The sequence below is a fragment of the Pongo pygmaeus genome, chromosome 6 (assembly GCF_028885625.2).
Source record: "Pongo pygmaeus isolate AG05252 chromosome 6, NHGRI_mPonPyg2-v2.0_pri, whole genome shotgun sequence".
Taxonomy (NCBI): Eukaryota; Metazoa; Chordata; class Mammalia; order Primates; family Hominidae; genus Pongo; species Pongo pygmaeus.
The window spans coordinates 138876683-138890433 of record NC_072379.2 but is presented as its reverse complement, the minus strand read 5'-3'; the positions used below and the strand labels follow the sequence as shown (position 1 = coordinate 138890433).

The following is a 13751-nucleotide window of genomic DNA, read 5'->3' as shown; positions in this document are numbered from 1 at the left end:
AGCCTCAAGAGATCCTCCCACCTTGGTCTCCCAAAGTGCTGGGATTACAGGCACGAGCCACTGTGCCTGGTCTCTTTTCATTTCAGATGTCCCATGATAAAAGGAAATTGATCATTTCAAAAGAGCAATCAGATGGTGAGGGGACATTAAATCATGTCATATATGAAATAGTTGTCAGATTTTGGAATTTTTAACTGGAAAAGAGAAGATTTGGAAGATCAGATAGTGGTACTTAGGCATGTGCCTAATAAATATTTATTGAATACATACTGCATGGGAGAGGGAATTTAGGTTTTTTTTTTTTGTGACACTAAGAAGTGGAATTGGGTTTAATAGAGGAAGCTATGGGGAAAATTTCAGCTCATCTGAAGGAGAACTATCCCAATAGTCAACAGACAAAATTATTCAAAGATAAGATAACCTGCCTTGAGCGATGAACTCCACACCCCTGGAGACTGTTCCACTTCTTAGAAATCCTGTACCCAAGGCTTGAGCATGCAGAGGGGTTTGGTCTAAAAGCCTTCCAATTTCAAACCTGAGACTTCATGTCTGGAAAGCCACTCCAGACACTCTTTTTTCTATTAGTTTGCCTACATATTGATTTAAAAAATTGTGGCAAAATACATGTAACATAAAATCCACCATCTTAACCATTTTTTTTTTTGAGATGGAGTCTTGCTATGTCGCCCAGGCTGGAGTGCAGTGGTGCAATCTTGGATCACTGCAAACTCCGCCTCCCGGGTTCACACCATTCTCCTGCCTCAGCCTCCCAAGTAGCTGGGACTACAGGCGCCCCATCTTAACCATTTTTAAGAGTACAGTTCGGTAGTATTAAGTACACTCACATGGTTGTGCAACTATCACCAGCATTCCTCCACAGAACTTATCTCATCTTGCAAAAGTGAAACTCTGGGCCTATTAAACAATATATTCCATAACCCCTCCACACCTCCCGCTTGTCCACATATGTTCATTGATGAGACTTACTGAGAGATACCTTGAAAGAGACAAAGGATTTTCCCCATAGGAATGAGTGATATGGTTTGGCTGTGTCCCCACCCACATCTCATCTTGAATTGTAGCTCCCACAATTCCCACATGTGGTGGGAGGGACCTGGTGGGAGGAAATTGAATCATGGGGTCACGTCTTTCCTATGTTGTTCTCGTGGTAGTGAATAAGTCTTACAAGATCTGATGGTTTTATAAAGGGGAGTTTCCCTCCACAGGCCCTCTTCTCTTGTCTGCTGCCATGTGAGGCGTGCCTTTCACCTTCTGCCATGTTTGGGAGGCCTCCCCAGCCACGTGGAACTGTGAGTCCATTAAACCCCTTTCTTTTGTAAATTGCCCAGTCTCAGATATGTCTTTATCAGCAGTGTGAAAACGGACTAATTCAATGAGTAACAAGACTGGTAAGTGTGATGGGAGCCAGACTGTGTATGTCGTACAGGAAGGGGACTCTGCAGAAAGGAGGTCCAGGGACATAGCTTTCGAGGCTCCTGTCTGTCAGCCTAGCTGTGTCCCAAGCCTCCAATCACTCTCTGGTCAGGGGCTTCCAGACTGCAAGCCATGGTCAGTCATGAAATCAAATGTCATGAGTGGCAACCAGCATTTAAAAAAAGCAGAGAAAGAGACGAGATAGACAAGATTAGGAAACACAGAGGAGCATTTAACGTCAGGGAAAGTATTTTGTGGTTGTTGAACTTGTTCAAGATGTGTGTGTGTGTGTATGCGTGTGTGTATGTATGTGTGTATGTGTGTGTGTATGCGCATGTATGTGTGTGTATTTCTGTATGTGTGTGTGTATATTCTCTGTCAAAATGTGAATGTGTTTCTTACTGTAGATCATAGTCAAAAAAGTTTGAAAAACCAAAACTAACCCAAACCCCAAACCTGGGAGTTGTTCTCTCTCTCTCAACTACAATCCTGTCAGTCACAACTATTAAATCTCTCTTTGGCCAACTCTTTCCATCCCCACAGCTGCCACCCTGGCTAAGGTCACCATTATCTCAGCCTCTAACTGATTTCCCTGCCCGCAGCCTTGTCACACCCATCCATACTCCACCCTGTAGTCAGTGGGATCTTCCTAAAGACAAATCTAGCCCTATCCTCATGCAAACTCCCTAACTTGTTTTATGAGGCCTGGTATGTGCTGGCCAGTTCCCCACCCTTTCTGAACACAAAGCCTGAAGGAGTGCCTTAACTTCCCAATCCCTTATATAGTCTGAAGTCACAGGGCCTTCTGGAAGCTCGGGTTGCATTTGCTACTTTGGGCTTGGCAGGGTAATGCAGTGGTTAAGAACATTGCCTCTAGAGTCAGATGCCTGGGTTCAAATATTGGCTCCATGTAACTCTGAGAGCTGACCTCTCTGGTTTGACCTCTCTACAGTTTCTCAATCTGTAGAATGGGGATAATAACGCTACTGACCTCTTAGGATAGTTGTGAGGCTTCACTCACTTCACAAATATTTATTCAGTGCCTGGTATGTGCTAGGCCCTGATTTAGGTGCTGAGGATACATCTGTGAACAAAATGAAGCTCCGTGTCCTCACAGAGCTTGCATTCTAGTGGGAGAAGGTGGACAATAAGCATGAGAAGTACACTGGACGGTACAGTGGGATGGGGCGAAGCGTGTTATTAAATTGGTCTGTTGGCACTGGGCTCCTGCATAGGTGAGATTTGTGCAAAGCCTTGAAGGAGCTGGGGGTTTGGTGGGCGTGGGAACCATTACAGCAAAGGCATCATATGCGTGAGGACCCTCAAGGACGTGGCACAGCTGGAGGGGAGGGATGGAGGCAGGCCAGAGAGGGCATGGGGGCCTGTGTGTGGAGGGCCTCCAGAACCTTGGTAGGATTTGTACTCCACAAGACACAGGTAGTCATAGCAGAGTTTTGAACAGAGACATATCTTGAGCTGACTTCTGTTTTAAAGAATCTCACTGTTTGGTGTTGAGAGTCAACTGTGAGGAGCCAGAGTGGAGGCAGGGAGAGCCGTCAGGAGGAAGCACAGTGGCCAAGAGAGAGTGGGGGTGGAGGCTCAGGCCAGGGAGCTGGACACAGATACGGGGAGAAATGATCAGCTTGGCATGCTTTGAAGGTAGAGCCAACAGGATTTCCTGATGGATTGGATATGAGGTGGGAGAGAGAAAGACAGGAGTCAAGGATGACTCCAAGGGTTTTGGACTGAGCAATTGGAATGATGAATGCAGTTAATACATTTATAGCTGTTAGATATGAGTTCTAAATTTCTTTTCAAAGAATCAATATGTCAGTATGTTTAATTCTCTGCCTTCTACTTTTAAATTTAACTTCCTCATAAAGCAACATTTTTCGATTACCTACTCCACCCTGACTCATTTCAATCACCTGCTCCACCCTGACTCATTCCTATTACCTGCTTTCTCATAGCCATTTTTTTCACCAAACCACTCACTCCATCACTCTCTTTAAATTAGCCAATCGGAATTAGTTTAGCCTGTGTGGTCTAACCCCAGCCAATAGGGGAACGACACAACAGCAGGGGCCACGTGCGTCAGGGATAAGAACCCCTTCCCCTCCCTTGTCCAAGTGTGTGCTCACCATTGCTCCATCTATAAGGGCGCACCCTTCTATAGAAGTAACTTGACTTGCTGAGAATTAAAAAGAAAATTTTATATTCGAGTGCTATTTCTTTTGCGGCATCAAAACTTTATTTATAACACAGCTTTCAGGACAGTCCTTGGCACATAGTGTTGAGATGATGTCACATTATTCCGTTAGACCCTTGACCATGTCATCTCTCTAGGGTCTGGTCCTTCTCATGAGCTGTTTTTCTCTTTCTCTGAAACTCTAGATCCCTCTCCAACCCCCTTTCTCCTTTGCCTGCTAACTCCTATTCACTTACATGAACACAGTTTAGAGAACATCTCCTGAGGGAAGCCCTATTGACTGAACTTCACCCCAAGGTCTTTGTGCAGATAACAGCTTACTCCCATTTAAAAAAGATTTTTTAAAAAAGTGATCCTTAGGAACAAATTCACTGATAAGTTATGTTTACTCATTCTTTTCTTTCCCCCCCATAGGGACAGATCTATAGATGTGGGAAACAAAACATTTTGTGATTTCCAAGGACATTCTTATGGGGAAAGAGGAGAAGCAACTGGTTGGTGGTTTCATGGCTGACAGAACACCAAAGACAAATAAAACTCTATTAATCTGGAATCAAATAGAGACCCACAGATTTCTACACTTATCCCAGTCGAATTGAACATTTTATTTGTTATTTTCATAATGAACTACTGATTTGCAGAAATCACAGCTGAGAATAATTAATGTGCACAGAGTCACGATTTAACATTAATCTGGATCATCTCATGAGCCAGCATAAACTGAGCCCCAAACCAGATAAAGACTTACAAGAAAGAAAAATTATAAGCCAATGTCACTCGTGAACATAGACACAAAAGTCGTAAACAAAATATTAGCTAATATAGCTCAGTGATAAATTACAAGAATAATTCATTAACACCAAGTGGGACTTATTCCAAGAATGCAACTTTGAAAATCAATGTAACTTGTTGCATTAACAGAATAAAACAGAAAAACACATACAATCTCAAGAGATGCAGAAAAAAATTGATAAAAACTGACACCCATTCATAATAACAACTTTCAGTGAACTATCAATACAAGGAGACTTCCTTCACCTAAAAATGACATTTACAAAAACACCTGCAGTTAACATTATATTCAACAGTGAAATAGTTAACACTTTCTGAGGCTGGAAACAAGACAACTATGTCCACTAGTACACTTCTATTTGACATCATAGAGAGGTCAATAAGGCAAGAAAAATAAATAAAATTTGTAAAAATTGGAATGGAAGAAGTAAAACCCTATTTATTTGTAGATGACATGATTGTATAACATAGAAAATTTGAGAAATCTCTATAAATAAACTTCTAGATTCAATATTGAGCTTAAAAATATTGTTGGATACAAATTTAATATACAAAAATGTATTTCTACACAAGGGCAACAAACTACTGAAAAATGAAATTTTAAAAATATAACTTACAATAACAGTAAAACTATTAAATACCTACAAAAACATTTGACTAAGGATGTACAAAAGACCTGTAGTCTGGAACTACAAAATATTGCTAAGATAAATTTAAAATACCTAAATATATAGAGGTTCCACATTCATAGTTTGGAAAATTCAACATTGTTATGATGTCCATTCTTCCAAACTTAGCAAGATTATTATAGTACTGTAGTTGTGTTGTGTAAACTACTCATATCTTAAGTAGAAAGATGAAAAGATGAACCAACTGAAAATAATAACTACAACAACTTTTCAAGATATAGACAGTACAATAAGATATAAACAAGAAAAAGTTAAAAAGTGGGAAGATGATGTTAAAGCGTAGAGTTTTTATTAGTTTTATTTTTGTTTGTTTATGCAATCAGTGTTAAGTTGTCATCAGTTTAAAATAATGGGTTACAAGATTATTTGCAAGATATGATAACCTCAAATCTAAAAACCTACAACAGATACACAAAAGTGTGTCTTTTTCATGCCTGTAATCCCAGAACTTTGGCTGAGGCAGGCAGAGCACTTGAGGCCAGGAGTTTGAGATCAGCCTGGCTAACATGGTGAAATCCTGTCTCTATGGAAAAAAAAAAAAAAAAAAAAAAAAAAAAATAGCCAGGCGTGGTGGTGCACGCCTGTAATCCCAGCTACTTGGATGGTTGAGGCATGAGAATTGCTTGAACCCAAGAGGCGGAGGTTGCAGTGAGCTGAGATCATGCCACTGCACTCCAGTCTGGGTGACAGAGTGAGACTGTCTCAAGAAACAAAAAACAAACAAACAAAAAACAAAAAAAAACCTAGAAATCAATAAGAAGAGGAATTTTGGAAACTATACAATTTCCAATTAAACAATGCTCCTCTATGACCATTGTGCCAATGAAGAGATTAAGAGGGAAATTGAAAAATTTCTGGAAACAAATTATAATGGAAACACAATGTACCAAAACCAATGGGATATGGCAAAAGCAGTACTAGGAAGAAAATTTATAGTTATAAGTGCCTACAGCAAAAAAGTAGAAAAAATTCAAATAAACAACCTAATGATACATCTTAAAGAACTAGAAAAGCAAGAGCTAAAGCCAAAATTAGTAGGAAAAAAAAGAATAAAGATCACAGCAGAAATAAATGAAATTGAAATGAAGAAAACAATACAAAAGATCAACAAAACAAAAAGTTGGTTTTTTGAAAAGATAAACAAAATTGACAAACCTTTAGCCAGACTAAGAAAAAAAGAAAGAAGGCTCAAATAAATAAAATCAGAGATGAAAAAAGAGATGTTATAACTGTTACTCAAAGGATCATTAGCAGCTACTATGGGCAACTGTATGCCAATAAATTGGAAAATCTAGAAGAAATAAATTCCTAGACACATACAACTTGTCAAGATTGAATCACTAATCCAAAACCTGAACAGATCAATAACAAGTAATGAAATCAAAGCCGTAATAAAAAGTCTTCCAGCAAAGAAAAGCCCAGGACACCATGGCTTCACTGCTGAATTTTATCAAACATTTAAAGAAGAACTAATACCAATTCTACTCAAACTATTCCAAAAAAGAGAGGAGAAGGGAATGCTTCCAAAGTCATTCCAGGAGGCCAGCGTACCCTAATACCAAAACCAGACAAAGTCACATCAAACAAAACAAAACAAAAAATCTACAGGCCAATATCCCTGAAGAACATTGATGCAAAAATCGTTAACAAAATACTAGCAAACTGAGTTCAACAATACATTAAAAAAATCAATCACGATCAAGTGGGATTTATCACTGGGATGCAAGCATGGCTCAACATATGCAAATCAATCAATGTGATACGTCATATCAATGGAATGAAGGACAAAAACCCTATAATCATTTCAATTGATGCTAAAAAAGCATTTGATAAAATTCAACGTCCCTTCATAATAAAAACCATAAAAGGCATAGATGGAACATCAATCGGCATAAAAGCCATTTACAACAGACCCACAGCTAGTATCATACTGAATGGGGAAAAACTGAAAACCTTTCCTCCAAGATCTGGAACATGACAAGGATGCCCACTTTCACCACTGTTATTCAACATAGTACTGGAAGTCCTGGCTAGAGTAATCAGGCAAGAGAATGAAATAAAGGTATCCAAATTGGAAAAGAAGAAGTCAAATTATCTTTGTTTGCAGATGATATGATCTTATATTTAGAAAAACCTAAAGACTCCACCAAAAAGCTATTAGATCTCATAAATGAATTCAGTAAAGTTGCAGGGTATAAAGTCAACATACAAAAATCAGTAGCATTTCTATATGCCAACAGTGAACAATCTGAAAAAGAAGCCAAGAAAGCAATCCCATTTACAATAGCCACAAATAAAATGAAATACTTAGGAATTAACTTTACTGAAGAAGTAAAAGATCTCTACAATGAAGACTGTAAAACACTGATACAAGAAATTGAAGATACAAAAAAAAAGGAAAGATATTCTATACTCATGAATTGGAAGAATCAATATTGTTAAAATGTCCATATTACCTAAAACAGTCTACAGATTCAATGCAATCTCTATCAAAAGAGTGACATTCCTCACAGAAATAGAAAAAACAATCCTAAAATATGTATGGAACCACAAAAGACCCAGAATAGCCAAAGCCATCCTGAGCAAAATGAACAAAACTGGAGGAATCACATTACTTGACTTCTAATTATATGACAGAGCTATAGTAACTAAAATAGCATGGCTCTAGCATAAAACCAGACGCATAGACCAGTGGAATGAAGAGAAAACCCACAAACAAATCCATACATCTACAGTGAACTCATTTTCACAAAGGTGCCAAGAAGAAACATTGAGAAAAGGACAGTCTCTTCAATAAATGGTGCTGGAAAAAGTGGATATCCATATGAAGAATAATGAAACTAGACCCCTATCTCTCACCATATACAAAAATTGAATCAAAATGGATTAAAGACTTAAATCTGAGTCCTCAAACTATGAAACTACTAAAAGAAAACACTTGAGAAAATATCTAGGACATTGAACTGGGAAAAGATTTCTTGAGTAATACCCCACAAGCACAGGCAACCAACACAAAAATGGACAAATGAGATTGCATCAAGTTAAAAAACTTCTGCACAGCAAAGGAAACAATCAGCAAAGTGAAGAGACAAGCCACAGACTGGGAGGAAGTATTTGCAAACTACCCATCTGGCAAGGGAATAATAACCAGAATATGTAAGGAGCTCAAACAACTCTGCAGGAAAAAAACCTAATAATCCTATTAAAAAACATGCAAAAGATGTGAATAGACAGTTTAAAAAAAAAGACATACAAATGGCAAACAGGCATATGAAAAGGTACTCAACATCACTGGTCATCAGAGAAATGCAAATCAAAACTACAATGAGATATCATCTCACCCCATTTAAAATGGCTTATATCCAAAAGACAGGCAATAACACAAGCTGCCAAGGACGTGGAGAAAAGGGAACCCACATACACTGTTGGTGCAAATGTAAATTAGGACAATCGCTATGGAGAACAATTTGGAGGCTCCTCAAAAAACTAAAAAAACTAAAAATAGAGCTACCATATGATCCAGCAATCCCACTGCTAGGTATATACCCCAAAGAAAGGAAATCAGTATATCAAAGAGATATCTGCACACCCACGTTTATTGCAGCACTATTCACAAGAGCCAAATTTGGAAGCACCTAAGTGTCCATTAACAGACAACTGCATAAAGAAAACGTGGTACATATATACAATGGGAGTACAATTCAGCCATAAAAAAGAATAAAAGCCTGTCATTTGCAACAACATGGATAGAACTGGAGGTCATTTTGTTAAACAAAATAAGCCAGGCACAGAAGGACAAAATTGGCATGTTCTCACTTATTTGTAGGAGCTAAAAAGTAAAACAATTGAACTCGTGGAGACAGTGGAATGATGGTTACCAGAGGCTGGGAAGAGTAGTGAAAGAGTGTCGGGGGAGGTGGGGATGGTTAATGGGTGGGAAAAAATAGAAAAAATGAATAAGATCTAGTGTTCGGTGACTATAGTCAATAATAATTTAATTGTAGGTTTTAAAATAACCAAAAGATCAGCACCATAAGACAGGGCAAAAAATAAATGATTATAATTGTATTGTTTGTAACACAAAGAAAGGAAAAATGATTGAGATGATGGATACCCCATTTACCCTGATGCAATTATTATACATTGCATGCCTGTATCAAAATATTTCATATACCCCATAAATGTATACACCTACTATATACTCACAAAAATTAAAAATTTAAAAAATTTAAAGAATTGACAAGCTGATTCCTGTAAACAGGTATATGGAACCAAAAGAACTAGAATAACCATGAGAATTTACACTACCATCTCTCTCTGTTTCTCTCTCTCTCTCTCTCTCTCTCTGGGACAGGGTCTCGCTCTGTTGCTGAACCTGAAGTGCAGTGGCAGAATCATGGCTCACTGCAACCTACACCTCCTGGGCTTAAGCAATTTTCTCACCTCAGCCTTCTGAGTAGCTGGGACTACAGGCATAAGCCACCATGCCTGGCTAATTAAAATTTTTTTTTTTTTTTTTTTTTTTTAGAGACAGGGTCTTGATATGTTACCCAGGCTGGTCTCAAACTCCTGGCCTCAAACAATTCCCCCACCTTGGCCTCCCAAAAATTATAGGTGTTAGCCACCATGCCTGGCCACACTGCCATCTTTCAAGATCAATGATAAAGCTATACTATTTAAGAGAGGGTGATATTGGTGCAAGGATACACAAAAAGACCAATGAAATGGAATACAGTCCAGAAGTAGACTCACACATATGATCTCTTGATTTATGACAAAGGTGCTATTCAGGGGGGAATGGGTGGTCTTTTCAACAATGGTACTGGGGCAACTGGATATCAATACAGAGGGAAAAAAAATCAGCCTTGATCCATACCTTACTCTATACACAAAAGTTAACTGGAGATAGATCAGTCTCAATAGTGAAAGGTAGAACCATAATGCTTCTAAGAGAATATCTTTGTGATCTTGTATATAAGGCAAGAGTTCTTAAAGAGAATGCCAAAAGCAATACCACAGAAGATTTTGATAAATTGGACTGTATTATCAAAGGATATTATTAAGAAAATAACACACAAACCATGGACTGGGAGAAGATATTCACAACACATTTATCTGACAAAAGACTCAGGGCAGAACATACAAAGAACAACAAGTCAATCAGAAAAAGTCAAACACCTTAAAATAAAAGTGGGGGAGGGGGCAAAGAATCAACAGGCACGTTGTTAAAAAGGAGACTATTCAAATGGCCAGAGAGCATATGAAAAAGTTCTCAGCCAGGCGCGGTGGCTCACGCCTATAATCCCAGCACTTTGGGAGGCCAAGGTGGGCAGATCACTTGAGGTCAGGAGTTCGAGACCAACCTGACCAACATGGAGAAACTCCGTCTCTACTAAAAATACAAAAATTAGCCAGGCAGGGTGGTACATGTCTGTAATCCCAGCTACTCGGGAGGCTGAGGCAGGAGAATCGCTTGAACCTGGGAGGCAGAGGTTGTGGTGAGCTGAGATCACCATTGCACTGCAGCCTGGGCAACAAGAGCAAAACTCCGTCTCGGAAAAAAAAAAAAAGAAAAAGTTCTCAATGTCATGGTCACCAGATAAATACAAATTAAAACCGCGCTGAGATACCACTACTACCCAGCCCCTGGAATAGTTACAATGAAAAATAATGGCAAGATGAAAGTGCTGGCTAAGATTGGAACAACTAGAACTCCACTTTATGGGAGTATAAATTGGCTCAACCACTTTGGAAAACTGTTTGGCAGTATGTACAAAAACCCATCATGCACCTACTCTCATGGGCTAGCAATGCCACTTCTAGGTGTTCATAAATGCCTGTTGATATAATAACCTAATTCATAATAGCACAAAACTGGAAACCTAAATGTTTATTGACAGAGGAATAGATTGTGGTGTTTCTATACATTGGAATGCTACACAGCAATGAAAAATGCAAACGATGTTCACGATCTTGCTCTGTCCCCAGGCTGCAGTGCAGTGACATGATCATAGCTCACTATAGCCTCAAATTCCTGGGCTCAAGGCATCCTCATCCCTCAGTCTCCTGAGTACCTGGGACTACAGGCACACACCACAGTGCCTGGCTAATTTTTAAATTTTTTTTTGTAGCGACAGGGGTCTCACTTTGTTGCCCAGGCCAGTCTCAAACTCCTGGGCTCAAGCAATCTTCCTGCCTCAGCCTCCCAAAGCGCGAGATTACAGGACTGAGCCATCACACCTGGCTATATTAATCTTAATACGTGGTATGGATGACTCTTACAGACATTATGTTGAGCAAAAGATGCCAGAACAAAAGGATACATACTCTAAGTTTACATTTACATGAAGTTCAACAGCAGGAAAAGAGAAATCTATACAAATCAATGTCAGAAGAGTGGTTTCCTCTGGATGGTAGGGATGGGTTGACTGAGAAGAGGCATGAGGGAACCCTCTGGAGTGCTGGAAATGTTTGTATCTTGATCTGGGTTGTGGTCACATAAGGGAATACATAGACGATAATACATTGAGCTTTACACTCAAGATTTGTGTATGGAAGTGACTTCAATTTAAAAAATACTAAGGAATTATAAACATTTAATTTGGACAGACTTGAATGCTGGATGAACACCAACAAGAACACCAACATCAACAGATGTAACTACAAGGCTTCATATTTAGGTTTAAAATTTAGTTGTTCAGTGCATGTGATGGAAGCAACCTGACCTGCAAAAAGTCGCATTAAAAAGATCTGGGAACCTTCACTGAGCACACGCTTGTTGGGTTGTATTGGGGTATCATCGTCAGGAACAGAGGAGGTCTGTCCTACTGCACTCATGGGAGCAGTGCCTGCTCTCAGGAAAGAGTGTCCTACGGTGATGTGTAATGAAGTTAGACCTCATCAACTAAACGATGGTTTTCATTCAGTGGCCACATTTTAAGAGAGGTGTTAAGAGCTGGCAGGAATCCTTTGGTCCTGTTTTAATTTGGGTTTTTAATCTCAAGCTGGTAACTGTTGTTGCCGCCCTTTGATGACCACATGTTGTGGGTGGATTGCAGTTTCTCTCTCACAGGCTCCTGTTAGGCTGCCTGATTTGGGATGATCACACTGCCTTCCTTGGCATCCCTTGCAAGTGTCCTCTGAGACCAGGTTAAAAACTTCCTTTTTTAATATGGATCCCATTAGGACGTCAAAGGGTGACATTTGTGGTGATGTCTCCTCCTTCAAAGGGTGGCCCCTTTTAGGGCCTATGGGCCCTTTGGTTCCCATCTCCTAAAAGAGGCAGGAAGGAGAAGGTGAACAGAGAAAGTGAAAAGTCATTAGAGGAGTGACAACAGGTAAGAGAGGAAAGTGTGGTTTAACTTTGCCCCTTCTGCCCCTCTTCAAAGGGTAGATTAGTGCTGGCAGCCAGAGGGGGACAGAAAACCCAGCAGAGGGGCCCCTCGTTGTCTTTACTTGCTCTGCTTCAAAGCCATGCCTTGGGCATTTAGGAAGATGTGGATGAACCCCACACAGAATGTGTCAAGACCACAGTCTCTGGCCCTCCCTGGCAATCCCACAGCAGGAGCTGAATGGCTGCTATTTTCAATGATCTTGAGCTGGGTTTGCTGCACTTTATGTTTAGGGCTGAACAAGCTCTGCTCTGAATGGTGTCTGTGATTATGCTGTGAATAATCATGGAGCAACTACTGTGTGCCAGGTGCTGTACTGGGACTGGAACTATCAAGACAAAGAATGGAGGGTGGAAGTGGGGTGGCCCATATCACCAATACTTGTCCATCTTACAGCAAACACAGTACTTTTCATATTATTTCATCAACTCTTGGGTCATTCTCCAGCAATTAGGAAACACTGTCCTGAGGAGCAGGTTATTGAAGAAAACCAACACCTCGGCATTCCATGGGTGCATGAAGACAGCAGCCACTTATTGAAGGTTTCTCATGGGCCAGCCCAGTGATTCTCAACTGGCCTGGTAAAGCCACACAAGAACCACTGGCTCCTTCCAGAGTGTTGCAAATGCATGGAATGCATTTCTGCTGTAACCGAGTTCATGTATTATCGGGAGAAAGGGATGAAAGGCATGATAGAATATGAAGCTATAGCCAAAAATGTTTTCTTGTGTTCTGGAACATGCAAGAAATGGACTCAAGATCTAGATGATCTCTGGGATGCCTTGACAGATGATCAACAGTTCTGAAACAGCCACACAGGGCTGAGGGGCCAGCTGAATAGAGCGAGGTGCTTCTAAGGACTCCGAGAGATAGTGTTGTACCTCTGGTTGTAATGTGAGTAGAGAGAGCCAACTTGTTTATGCCAACTAGGCTGCAAAAATATTAATATCAAAAAGAGGACCACAGTCACAAAGACTAGGTACCACTGTTACAAACATTGTTTCTAATTCTCACACAATCAGGCACAGATGAGGACAGCCACTGTGCAACTTGTCCCCTTCCCACCTGGAGATGTGAAAGACCGGCACTGCCCACTCATTGTATTATAATCAACTGAGACTCAAGAATTCTGTCACTTGTATAACCCCAAATTCTATACTTGAGGCTATTTTCAATTTATGTCTATTGCTATCTGGCTGTACAAATATTTGAACCAAATAGGGCTTATATTTTGGT

General features: G+C 39.9%; 1 protein-coding gene across 2 annotated transcripts in view; it reads right to left on the bottom strand.

Annotated features, from left to right (window-relative positions):
• The window catches only part of TBXAS1 (thromboxane A synthase 1), a 190096-nt gene that overhangs the window by 87593 nt on the left and 88752 nt on the right, over window positions 1-13751 (bottom strand). The gene's annotated exons all lie outside the window — the stretch shown is intronic.